At 47.5% G+C, this 13,326-nt stretch overlaps 2 protein-coding genes across 3 annotated transcripts in view; one reads left to right on the plus strand and one right to left on the minus strand.

The window, feature by feature from the left end:
* Positions 1 to 11,230, minus strand: part of LOC100120592 (serine/arginine repetitive matrix protein 1) — a 32,515-nt gene extending 21,285 nt beyond the window's left edge. The window contains exon 1 of the mRNA XM_031925456.1: positions 10,639 to 11,230. The gene's annotated coding sequence lies outside the window, so the exon portion shown is untranslated. The remainder of the gene's footprint in view (positions 1 to 10,638) is intronic.
* LOC100120638 overlaps positions 1 to 13,326 on the plus strand; it is a 70,912-nt gene that overhangs the window by 22,776 nt on the left and 34,810 nt on the right. The gene's annotated exons all lie outside the window — the stretch shown is intronic.

Raw genomic sequence — 13,326 nt, forward strand, 5'->3', positions numbered from 1 at the left:
AATTGGGTGCAGTGTGTGTGTGCGGAGAAACGCGTCTGCTTCGCCTGGTGCGAGCGAGTCTTTCGTAACCGCATCGGCGATGATGATGACGACGTAGGAATGCGTGTTTTTGTCGAGCGAAGGGGTTACTCGAGCTTTTTTCTCGGCTCGCTTCTAACGTAATGGCGTAATGATTATGGCTTGTACGCTTTGGGCCGTTTTTTGTGGCGGAGGTCGACGCTCGGACCGATGCACTTACACGTTGCGCGGGGCCTCATTTTAATCGCGGTAATCGGCGTAATTATGCCGGAAAATCAATTTGTCAAATCGGCCCGTAGGCGGATAATGCATGTGATTCACGAGGTCGTTTTTATAATGAGCCGGCATATTGTTGATCGTATTAGTAAATAATGACCTGCCCTTTTTGTTGCATAACGCGGCTCCGGCTTTTTATATCCTTTATAGTCTATCGAAAAAAGGGATGCGAGAGGAACTGGTAACGACCTCTCTCGATCGGGTGGAGCAACACAGCTATGGGCATTTTTCAGCTCCCACTTGATTAAATGAACGCGCGCTACAAGTACAGTGCAGCGCAGTATGCCGTTCGTGTTAGCAGTTTTTTCGAAGCCGCGCGGAGAAGGACTTTAAATACGTTTTATACAGTAGGTACATTGTGCAATACTATTGATTACACGCACGTCATGCCGCGAACTTTTATTGCTCTCTCCTTACGTGTACGCGGGGTCGTGCAAACAAGTTTTTCCCTCCTTGACGTCAGAATATCCCCTTTGTGTCTCGCTGCATTCGCGTCGATAGAAATAATTCAGATACGTATCCGAGATTTATTATCCATAGGTACAGCTCCTCTCGAGAAAAGTTCTCCCATTCAACGGGCTCGCTTGTTCGACATTTTCGAAAAAGTGAAAATGCGATGGAAAACAACACACGAAATTCGCAGCTAGACAAGTCGAATCTCACCGATCTGGCGCACGTACGAATCACTCTCGCCGATCTTCACAAATCAAGTAGAAACAAGGCAGCAGCAGCGATCCGGTCCACCGGTCGCGCACGCGAGATCGATCGCGACAAATGATTTCTCGCGCGGTGGAAAGTCTGCCTACCGCTGCGCGCGGACTCTTTCTGTAATACCGTAAGACCATAGAGGAGAGACGACCGCAGCAGTTGTCTTCGGACATTTGCTTAACGAGTGGCTGCTCGGCCGCGCAGTAGAAAGTGTCCGATTGTGCCGCTCGCACGTGTGTGCTTCTATCGGCGAAGATCGCCACCGCCGATTATTATCGCGGCCGGGGATCTCTCGCCGATTGTTTTTTCCTCTTTTTTCGCGTACACGCGCGCGGAGGATGCAGGGAGCGATTGGAGAGAAGGCTGAGTTGAAAATGACCGAATCGCCGCCGAGGCTTTGTTCTGCCGCGGTGAGAGGAGCGGACGAGCCGTTTTTACGCCTCGCCTTTTCTCAGAGGTGACGGACGATCGCTGCGGGGAAATGAAGTTTAAGTTTCTATAATGGAGACGATCGCTTTTTTTGCGCCGCCACTTGCGCCAATCTCGAATTGAGCGGGCGGGTTATTTATGATGCTCGCGGACTTTGAGTTTCGAGGAGATCTCGATGCACGTGTAGGAGCTAAACTACTGCAGTGAAAAGAATTAATTATCTAGTGTGTTATTCATCGAGACTCGTAAACGGGCTTTCTTCGGAATCTCTAGCGCTGCAAAAAACGATATTCGGAAACTCTCGAATCAAAAAAATGTACCACGAAGCGGAGCTTGGTATTTTCTTCGAAATTCCTTCGACGAAAGGAATTTAAATCCTCGCTAAAATTCCGTCCGGCGAGCATCCAGCCATCCTGACGTCAAGCTCGACCAGGCCGCGAAACTCGAAACGCATTCGATATAATTTATGTGGATTTCAAACTTTCGAAACATCGTCGCGAGAACGCGACGGCGAATGTAAAAATCCCAGAATATGAGAGGGAAAAAAATATTCATCCTCTAATTGCTTCTTGCGAAACCCCTTGTTTTCTCCGTGAATTTCGCGAAGACGAATACACGTGCACACGTACACACACATAATACACTCAGATGTGGATCGGCGTAATGCCGAATGGCTTTTTGTGTCAAGGTGCTCGTCAGCGAGCAAGTCTCTCTCTCTCTCTCTCTCTCTCTCTCTCTCTCTCTCTCTCTCTCTCTCTCTCTATCTATCTATCTATCTTTCGGTGTGTATGGAAGAAAAGCGATGCGCGCACGCACGCACGTACTTATGAAGCTCGGTCTCCGTAATTCGGTCGCCAAGCGGCGTGAAGAGGCGGCAGCGGCGCGTGACGGAAACCGTCACGCTGGTAACGCGAGCCGCGTGCCATCACCTGCCTGTTTTTCTGAAAATCGCGGCTAATCGCGCTGTTTGCGGGGGACGGAGAACCGGCTGGCGACAGAGTGACTGGAGACTTGTCGGAGATTCGTTTTCAGTGCTGTGATCCATTCCGAAAACTGTTTTTATCGCGCGGAGCCGTGTCGTTTCTATTCTACTGTGACGAGCAGACTGAACGCGGCTTGCTGTGTCACTGTGAAACCAAATTAACTTCTTCTCGATTGACGGCCGTCGATCGATTCGTTGTGATCGTCGAAGCATTAATTTTAGGCGCGGGTATACTGGGATATTTATTGATGGATTGATATTTTCTTCGCAAAAGTGCAGTACCGCGTATTTGGGTCGATGAATGTATGGCTTACAAAAACGATTGGGCTTCTTCATTCGCTCACGATTAACGAACTCTTTGACTCTCCTTTCCCGCAGTTACGCTTCGTTAAATTGTATTATAAATAAGCTGAAATTGGGTTACACGCAGCAGCACGTTTTTAATCTCGCCGACGGGAGACTGCAGACATTGCGAAGCTGTCACTTAGTTGGAACCATTACTATGACTGGTTTCCTAACTCTCGCTTTATGTGGAGTATCTTATGAATTTTGAAAATCCAATTAGTACTTCCTCATCGCCCACCCGATTCAAACAACTCGTCTTCAATCACGTTATGCCTTTTTATTATTTTTTTCGATTTCTGCAAAGTAAAAGTCCTCGCCGCCCAGAATCGTCTCACGTTATTTGGAATAATGATTCACGGGCGTACATGCAAAGCGGAGGAAAGCGATGACAAATGAGTTACGAATGAATGCTCAGAAGCAGTAGATATCGCATTTCATGCTTTCGTGACTTTGAACTCGATAACATAACGCGGAAAAAGTCGACGGAAGAAAGTTGCGCGCTTTAAATAACGCACTGCGCCTCCTTTCCAGCGCCAAGCGTATTTAACGACGATACCAGCACATTCATCTCCACCCTCGGGATGAATTATTGATGTAAACCTGCGGGTAAACAGAGACGCGGTGTGACCGTGACCGTTGTCGCGACCATAACGAGCTCCTCTGTACACCGCGGACTGGCGCCGTAAATTTCCTTTAATTAGTCGGAAAAGCCGAGGCAGTCCTTTAATGGGTTTGTTCAATCGGGAACAAATGAGAGAACCCAGCGTTTGTTCCTGGGCAAGCACACGAACACGCCTTCGTTCTGTGCCTCCGCGAGAAAACCTGTATTCTCCCGACGCGGTACACTCTCTCACTCGACAACGAAAATCCGTCCGAGCGTAGAGCAGTTGGTCTTATTGGTTCGTTGTGCAAGCTGCGCGGGAAAAGCGATGATTTTCCTGGACTCTTTTTCACTTCTTATCGTGCTACCCCTTTTTTGCCCGCGACGAGAGATGATGGCCCGTTTCGAGCGCGGAGAAACGATCTTTACGCGGGGCCCGTAATTGATGCTTTTACGCGCGTAGTTTTGTTTTCTAATTGTATATGCATTAGAGTGCGCGGCCGCGGCGTGTATCATTATTCAGTGAAAATCAAAGTATTTAATTGGCCGTAAAGTTGCGGTATCCAGGTTAATTCCGAGAGGTTTTAGTCCGCGGCGTCGATTGGATAATTTCAATTTCGAAGAGATCGGTATCGAGCCCCTCGAAAACTTTATCGGCAGCGGCAGCGTGCGCGTTCAACGAACTCCTCTCGCGGGCACAGTTTCTCCCGTCGAAAACGAAGCGCATACGCGCAGTCTAATTCAATCTCGCGCGCGCGTGCATTACGACTCCGGCAAAAAATCGGCCAACTAGCCAACAATCATTTCCCGAAAGCGGCGATAAACCGATCCCTCCACGAGCCTACCCACGTGTCGTAATGTGTGCCTATGAAAATGCTTTTACAGTCGGCTCTATACTCGAGCAGCTTCCTCGTGTACGCACGCACGGGAAATTGCTCGCTTAGCTCGTGTAAATTGGAGTAGGATGTATTATATGCGTATAGAGAGGGAGAGAGCGCCTCGCCCGTTATACTATCGAACGTGAGAAATTAAGCCACTCGGAAGTTCGGCCGCGAGCGATGTTTATTGGGCTGGTGGCATTAGCGGCGATTTTCTCGCGGCGAATTATCCGGTGATAATCGAAGAAAGTCCACAGCTCGAGCAGCGGCCGTATTTATATAGTCGCGCGGGTAAAGCGTGCGTGCGCGCGTATTAGAATATTTCAAGCGTCTCGAGCGCCGTTTCGATATAATTGCCGTTGCAACCGCATGCGTTTTATTACGCGCGTTACGTACACGGTCGACTGTCGAGTGTTAACGCGCGTTCTTCCAATATCAATTCCATCGAGTTGCGTCGTAACCATCAGTTTTGGAAGTTTGTTCATTTAGCAAACAACCGCCGCAGTAAAATTAGAATTCGAATTACAGGAAGCCGATCGTCGGTACAAAGAGATTTTCGAAACGCGCCTAATGAACCGTTTAAAAATGATTCAAACGTTGCGTTTCCTCGTTCCATGAGTGATGATGATTACCGATTTCGTTGCAAAACGCGGCTTTGATAAGACTCGGCTACGAATTTTCTGCAGATCGGATCCTTGCCAAATGTGCTGCTGTATTTATCGAAAGTAAAATCGCCTGATATACAGCGTAGTGCGCAACGGTCACACCGACTAGACTCTCCGCTGTATGAATAGACACGTCTGTTGTGCCGTCCGCAATGAGTTTTTCCGCTGAAGCAGCGAGGCTCTGTCTGCTCTCTCGGTGTGAAGCGACGAGTTCTTTTCGAGTCTGGAATAATTTCGCAGCTGATACAGAGGAGCCGTGTGCGTGTACGTGAATGGAATTTTGAAGCGAAAACGGCTTTGTGTAACGGTGAGACCACTGTGCGGAATTTTCGCGCTCATTCGCGGACCGTAAATATTATAGCTGATTGCGGACACAAGAAAATTACTCGAAAACAGTCGATATACTTGTGCTTTTATGACGCATTCTTTTTTCATCGCTGTACGGAAAAAAGAGAAGGATTCTCCGCGTACAATCACACCGATTTTCTTAAATATCGGGTCGGAGAACGCAACTCCTGAAATTGCATAATTAAGCGCATTGTTAGCCGTCGAGGAAACGTCGATGCACGGCAGGTATTATATATATATACCCCCCGCGATAAGATCGAGCAACGCGAAATGGCCATATTCCGCACGCGGCTCTCTGGCCGCGGAGTAAGACGTCGGTTAGAACGTTTCCTGGCGGTTTTATGTTTTTTTGAAGATTGCCCAGAGAGAGAGAGAGAGAGAGAGAGAGAGAGAGAGAGAGAGAGAGAGAGAGAGAGAGAGAGAGAGAGAGAATTGTTGAAATTCTTGATTGTGCGGCAGATACGCGATTGTGCGAGTGCGGAAGTCCTTTAGAAGTCAGGGCCGTCGAGTGTGGCCTGTAATCCGACTGCTGGAGTGTGGAAAAGGCGAGAAAGTGAATTTCCGTGAATTAATTAAAAAAGCGACGCTAATAAATTAACTTCGCGTAGTGTGCGGTGGTTCGATAAAACGCTTGACAGTATGTTATAGTCTGCTTTATGACTTCCTCGCTAGACTCTGTGTCAATAGCGGCTCGCTATTTATTTCTGTCGACTATGTGTTTTGATATTGTGACCGAGCGCCTCGAAATCTCAAAAGTTTTTCCAACATCATTGATATTCCGTCCTCGTGTGTTCGCTGCTTGAACAGCGGCAGAACTGAACACAATTGTGTAATTTCCGACTGCGCGTTTCCAATTGGTGCGTCTGATAAAAATTGCGCTCGATTCTTTTTTTCGTTAAAGGAGAACGAAAGCGCACACCCATTCCAATCTATTTTGATCGGTATCGCGAGCCGTCGAAAGGAACAGAGAAAGTCGTTAGTTTCGCGATAAACTTGGCACGATTTCGCAAGGATTGGACGCAGGCTGTGCACACGTGTAACCCCTTCGATTCAAGCAGTGTATATAATATACATAATGCGTTGGTTCGATGTATGTATTGTATTCACTCGACTTTTTTCCATCGAATCTCTCCCCGCATATCTCCAAGCCAAAAGAACCGGCGCGCAATTGAGCGCACTGCGACAATCAAGCAGTCACGCACACACGCGCAATTTTCCACTCACGCCGGATAGGCATCAGAGTGTACGGTAGCCGCATAACGGAAGTGTCCACTCTTGGTAAAAAGCCCAGGCAAACTACAGGCGGTCGTTGGCTGTATACGTAGTCCACGCAGGCGCTAAATGCAAAGGAAGTCGTCGCCGCGCTGGCGAGCCTAGCTCTGATTTCTCGAGCTATCACGTCTCCTGCAACAGATTCGCTTTCGAGCCGAGCCGCGCAACGAAAGTGAATGTGAACGCATTAGAATACATTACGAGACAGCGCGAGGGGGGACCTGTCGCAGCCGCAGCCGCCGTCGCCGCACTGTCGAGGTTAAGGAAAATATGTGCGATTGCGCATTTATTCTGACAGCAGCCGAGCGCCGTGTTGAAACACAACGGATCACTCGTGACGCGAGCACTGCACTCGATATGGCTGCCGCGATTACGTTTCCCTTGTTTATTGCCGGCATTTTCCTTTTGCTCCCGCTCTCTACTCTCCTTCTTCGTTGCGGCGGTCTGTCCGACGATTCGTAGCCTCGCGCGTGTGAGATTCTGATGCGCTTCCGATACGCTTTTCGTTCGCGCCGCTTTTTTTGAACTTTCGAGAAAATCGTTGAGAAACCGCGAGCACTAGCATGGAAAGGTCAGCAATGAAAAATCAACGCCATTGATCGCACCTGCGGAGACACTCGCCAAATTACATAATGGGATAGTATAATTATTTCGCTATACGCGCCTGCAACATATGAAAGTGAATATTTTAATTTTGCAAACACACAAAACCGAAGATTTGCGCGCGCGGCTTGCGTAAACCAATTATACGAGGCTGATGTTTTCGAGCAAGAAGTATCGGCTTATCTTGTCGTTTCTTGTCGATGAGCATTATGAGATGTTTGCTTTTCAAGACCTAGGCGCACTTTGAAACAGCTATTTATGAGGACTTCTCAATGGAAAGATTGACGATGAATTAGGTAAACTTTTATTGTAACACCCGCTGGAAATTGCTAAAAGTTTTATTCCAACAACAAAAATGCTCGACGCCGAATCCTGAATATTATGTAAATGTATACGTCTTCGCGTTTCACAATAGCGAATGGTTATATTTATTTCTGTTCATTATCAGAATGATGGTTTGTGTTTGCGCGCACCCTGTTTACTCGTTTCGTACGGCCACGGTTGAATAACGATTTCTATTCGGAACCCTCTCTCCGCACAGCTGTTACAGCTAGGAGTAAGAAAGAACGTGAAAACCTATCATCGGCAAGTATAGGTTAATGAACATAATCTAGCGTTTGCAGTCATGAAAATTTACATAATGTCTTTTAAGTGAAAACCACTCGATCTCTGAATTTTAAATGGCCGTTACCATCTTCTCTCTATAGGCCTATCAATACACTTCAAAAGATCGCCCGCAACTTTTTACCCACGAGTGCGACGGTAATTTATTCGGTTTCTTTGCTTTTACTTTCTTTATAAAATGCAATCAGCCTAAAATTCAACGTACATGGAAAGCTCGACTGTTCGCGAAGCAGCATCGCTAGAAGTGACGCAATCGGCCTCGATCGGTTCTTCTTTAGGATCGAAAGCGCGATTCGCAATGGCAGACGTTGCCGGAAGCGTGTGCACGGTGTACAGGCGGCAGGAGCGCTCGAGAATGAAAGTGTCGGGGTCCTGACGCTAATAAACCGCTGAAATTCGCCCGGCGTTCGCCTCGAAAGTCCGAGCTCCTGTTTTATACGCGGCGAAGCGAGAAATCGGCCACCCATGGTGTTTCTCAATATCTATCTACGCTCGCGCGGTCCACCGATTTTTCCCATCGATTTCGTTGGAAACTCGAACGCTCCTCCACTTCCGACTTCTGTCTGCGATGTCGGCTCACGGAGAGGCGCATCTAATTAGGGATTGCGTATTCAAGCGGCTATCTTCATCTCGGCCGAGAGAGGAAACTCTCGATGCCACTTTGCGCTCATGTAAATTAGACATCCTCACTTTCGTTTGTATTGATCGCGAGAGTTTCGGTCGACCGTTTGTTATAGAGGACGTGTCCAGCGGTGTTTGTACACGCGTCGAGTCGCTTTTGATTTATGTTTTCAAAATCGGAAGTGAAACCACTTTCGTTTTTTCTTCTAGGGGCTTCAGATTTTTACGCCTCGCGACTTTCTTTCTGTCCTTGTGTTTTCTCGGAGCCAAGCTAATAGCACCTGTTAGAAGCTGAGCGATTTCCTACCATCGAACTAACGACGTATCGGAGCGGTGCGTGTGTAAACATCGATTAATTAGTGAAAGATAATTAACCCGACCCGCGGGGATGCTAAAATTTTGAAACTCGATCGACTTCCAAGAGAAATTGATCAACGGCAAGTGATTTACGAAACGCGTGGTGACAACGCCCCGAGGAAATCCAAAATCTCGACTCATAACGCGAGTCGAGAGACGGCAGGATAGAAAGAGAGAAAAAAACGCGCGACCAAAAAAGGAATAAGACGAAAATTATCCTATTGCGAAATCGATTTCTATGCGCGCGTCCTTGGATGCCCCGTTCGAAAGTCCTGCGCGTGCGCGTGTGCGAGACAGCCTGAAAGTAGCGGCAAAACAAAGAGACTCGCGGCGCCGTTTCGAAATTCGTGCGCATTCGCTCATTACGTTTTCAGTTTCGATAGCTGCTCCCGATGGGTCTCTCGCGAGCGAGCCTTTCCGCCGATCATCGCCGAAAGCCGCTCGAGAAAATGGAACGCGCAGGGAGTCAAGGATGCGCCGCCGGCGAAAGTCGCCGAGTGCGTTATGAATTTCGAGCGTTACTTTCGGAATCGAGCCGCCTCGATCGATATACGCGCGCGCTCGCGCGTCGCGTCGAGCCTTGCGCATTTTGAAATCGCGATTCCCCGAAAAGCCCCAGCGCGAGGAAAATATGAATCGCGCCAGTGCGCGCGCTACGTAAATTCTCTCCGAGCAATTTCACCGCAACTCGCGCCGCCGCCGCCGCCGCCGAGAGCTTCTAGAAGAATTGACGCCGCAGCTCTGGATACGCTGTACAGCTTCTCGTTGCCGGACGGAAGAAAGTTCAAAGTCATTGGCTCCGCGAGCGCGCGCGCGTAAAAGTGCGCACCTTGGTAGCAGGATGGACTCGCTCGCGAAGCGGTTCCGAGCATTGTTTATAAGTGCGTAGAACGCGAGGCGGAGCTATGGGAAGCAGGTGTGTCCGGAGTAGTTAAATGCAAGAAAGCCGAAGAGAGAGAGAGAGAGAGAGAGAGAGAGAGAGAGAGAGAGAGAGAGAGAGAGACTGGCTCGATTATATATCGAGAGTGTTATTTTACGCGCTGGAACGAGTATTTATTCATACTTTCGCTTATATACGGCATCCGTTTAATTGCCGGCGCGGGATATCTATCTGAAAACTTCATTTATCCACAGTACAGCGTAGCTGCTCGCGGATTTTAATTGAGCCAGTGTGCAGCGCGTGCATGCGTTGCGCGAGTTAATTTGATTGTTTCGCGCTTTTTCAAACAGCTCAGTGGCTACTTCGTCTGTGCGCAAGCTATAGTGGACTCTCGCGGATGCTGCTTATTTGAATTTCCATCAGCTTCATGGCTTGACAAGTTTTTTAATTTTACAAGTGTAACGGCCTCGAGTCCGCTCGCGTTTTCAAATTACAAACCGAGTGTAAATCCATGACTTTCGTTTTCCCTGGCCTACTAAAGCTCGCGAGAGATTCGAGGTAGTGTCGAAAAATCTCCGAATACACAAGGCGTCATTAGCCGCAGACACACGGGGCATCGATTCAATTCAGCCGGCCGATAAGTAACTTTCGTTTTCATCCAAAGCGGAGGGAAAAAATGGATTCGAGTGATTAGAGGCGGGATCGGCGTATCGGAGCCGCCATTAGCCGTAACATCGAATCAATTTGTTGGCCATTCTTCTCCAATTTTCCGATCGTCCGTCACTTTCGTTTTCTCGGACGATCCCGCAGCCGAAGAAAAAACCGACCGCGCCATCAATTTAATCAGACGCGTTTTTTTTTCATTAGAAAGCGACTACGCTCGAAGAAGTTAACAGCTAACCGATTCGTCACACTCTTTCCAAATCGTCTCGCGACGTGCTGCTCTTGCGGCCGCGCGCGAGTTCCGAAAACTCGCGGGAAAACGACGATGGGGGCAGTATAGATCTGACAAATGAGCGACACGCACTAACCTTTCTCTCTCAACACCTCCGGGTCGCTTCGCGTTAATCCCTCATGTAAGACCACCCAAGTCGGCTTTCCACGTCGAGTGCGCGCACTTTATCACACTTGTTCCTTTGTGGCTCAACTTCCTTTTTATCTTATTCTCTTTTTCTTTCTTCTTCTTCCTCTCCTTCGCCCGGCTGCACCGAATGTCACACTGCTGGCGGCACTTTCTTCGATAAAAGGAAAAAAGCGACGGCACGCTCCCGAGAAAAGAAACGGACTTTCGCGGGAAACTTTCAAGGCTGCGCGGTCCAAAAAAAGAGAGCAGATCTGCGCGGCTAATGAAAAGGAAGGATACGTTGCTCCGGTCCTGTCGCGGTGCGTAACTCAGCTGCGGCGAGGGCGATTATATTGTTCCTCTTTGGAGAGCGCGCGCGTGCACACTATGCGTGCGATACACACTGGCGATGCGGAGATGATGGAAAGAGAAAGAGGGAAAGAGAGGAGCGGACTGCAGCGCGTCTTTGCCCGGCCTGAGACTGGCGCGGCTGTGCGAGTGAAAAACACCAGGAGTAGTGTGTACGACTTCGTCGTCTGGTGAGCTTTCTACGACGGCGGCGGTGCTGGCGGGGCCTTCTCGCGGGGGCCTCACTGGTGGGGGTAAAACGGCCCATTGGCGTAGCGCGCCGCCGCCGCGGAGAAGGAGAGAAGAGCCGAGCGTTGCGCGCAGGTGCTGCTGCCGCGTCGCTAAGGAACGAGCTCGAGAGGCAGATTGCGAGGATCGACAGAGCGAGCGAGCGAGCGAGAGAGAGAGAGAGAGAGAGAGAGAGAGAGAGAGAGAGAGAGAGAGAGAGAGAGAGAGAGAGAGAGAGAGAGAGGAGGAGAGACAGTGGCGCCGGGACTGCAACGGGCCCCGGCGAAAGGCGAGAGACCAGCTGTGCGATGACGCGTGTACGGGAGGCTTGCTGCTACGTGTCTGGGCAGCGACGGGGCTATCGGGGCTTGCAACCCGGTCCCTGCAGAATTTTCCGTTCGTCCTGTGGATGATAGGTGATTGTTTTCTTCTCCTGGATGCTGATTCTCTAAGAAAATTTCTTGCTTTATTCTCATAAAACTGTCGGTATAACAACTTTTTTAGCATTTCTTATTAGAAATAAGTTGTTTCATTGGCTTGAAAGCTACATGTGTTCTCAACATCGATTGAATGTGCAGCTTGAAAAGAAAGTACGTTTTTACTAGGCTGCAGTGTATAACACTTTCGGTTCTAATAAATTAACAACACCTTCACAAATCTAGTTCTTTATCTCAGAAGATTGTTTAACGATCCGCTGGTTATGGATAAAATTACAGCTTGTTAAAAAAAACTAATGCGCGATAAATCATTTAATTGACAGGGAGGGTAGTCCGGCTGCCTGACCATACCCTATCCTTATTCTACTTACCCGAGTCGGAAATGATTTATATGCGCGTCGAACACACTCTAACAATAATTTCAAATTATTGTTTTTAAAAATACAACTGATAAACTCATTACAGTTCTAGGAGAATGGTGCAGCTGATTCTGTTGCATGGAAAAATCCAAGCCCTGGGAGCAGATCGTATTTCATAACGCTACTTCGCTGGGTTACTAACTATCTTAAAACGATTGCCTATTGAATTTATGCATTTATTTTTCGATGATCAACATCTTCATGATTCGAACGGATAATTGGGATAAAATATTTCGTGAAAGAAGCCATTCTCGAAATTTATTACTATTTTATTTAAATTTACTACGATACTTTATAACTTATTCAGAAAACAGTCGCAAAAAATCAGTTATTTCAAAACACTTTTTATTTTCCTCGTCTCGAATACGCTGTGGCCATTCGTCATATATGCTTATTTAATGTATGCAGTCGAATGCGGGGACGTGCAAGTATGGAAGAAGATGCCTCCTTCATCGACACGTTCTGATAATACGTATGCCTAACGTAAGCGTAAGTGTGTGCGGTGAATATGTGATCGGTTTGCAAAACGTTTCAAGGGATACTCGAGTACTTTTCCTCATTAGGCAGTACGTGAGCCTTGCCACAACCACGTGTTAGCATTGACAATACTGCATCTTCGCCCCTTAGCTCACCATTAGTAGCTAAAAGTGGACAATGCCATACATTCGTACAATAGGCAATTATTTCGTTGATACACCTTACTGAAATTACCGCGAATGAATAGAAGTACTAACTAGCGCGCCACGCGCGGCCTTACGGCCGCGTTGGCTTGCCGCCTGCCTTCGCGTTTTGCGCATAAGGCACGACCGCTGACGCTCGCGCTTCGCGTTCGTAACGCCTGTCGGTGCTTATACAGTATTATCCTGTTTTTTTTTCAATATTGTTGTCAAAGTTTTGATTGGTATTCTTCTGTCGGTCATCAACACTATCATCAAAACTACTGGAAAATTAGTAACTTATTTGTATTTGGATCAATTATTTATTTTTGTTTGTAGATATTCTTAAAATATCTTATTGTAATTTTATTCTATTATAATTTCAGATAAATAATACAACACTTTTGTATCGCAGTTTTCAAGAGGAAGTAAACAAAAGGATGATATTTCGTTTGTAGGATTTCAATTAGAATATTAGAAAATTGATTGTTTAGGTATTTAGCATAGTTTAGAGGGATGTAGTAAGCTACTTAGAGCTTTTCTTCAATCTAAGCAATTTTCTTTATTC

The sequence above is a fragment of the Nasonia vitripennis genome, assembly GCF_009193385.2.
Source record: "Nasonia vitripennis strain AsymCx chromosome 2 unlocalized genomic scaffold, Nvit_psr_1.1 chr2_random0010, whole genome shotgun sequence".
NCBI classification, from domain to species: domain Eukaryota; kingdom Metazoa; phylum Arthropoda; class Insecta; order Hymenoptera; family Pteromalidae; genus Nasonia; species Nasonia vitripennis.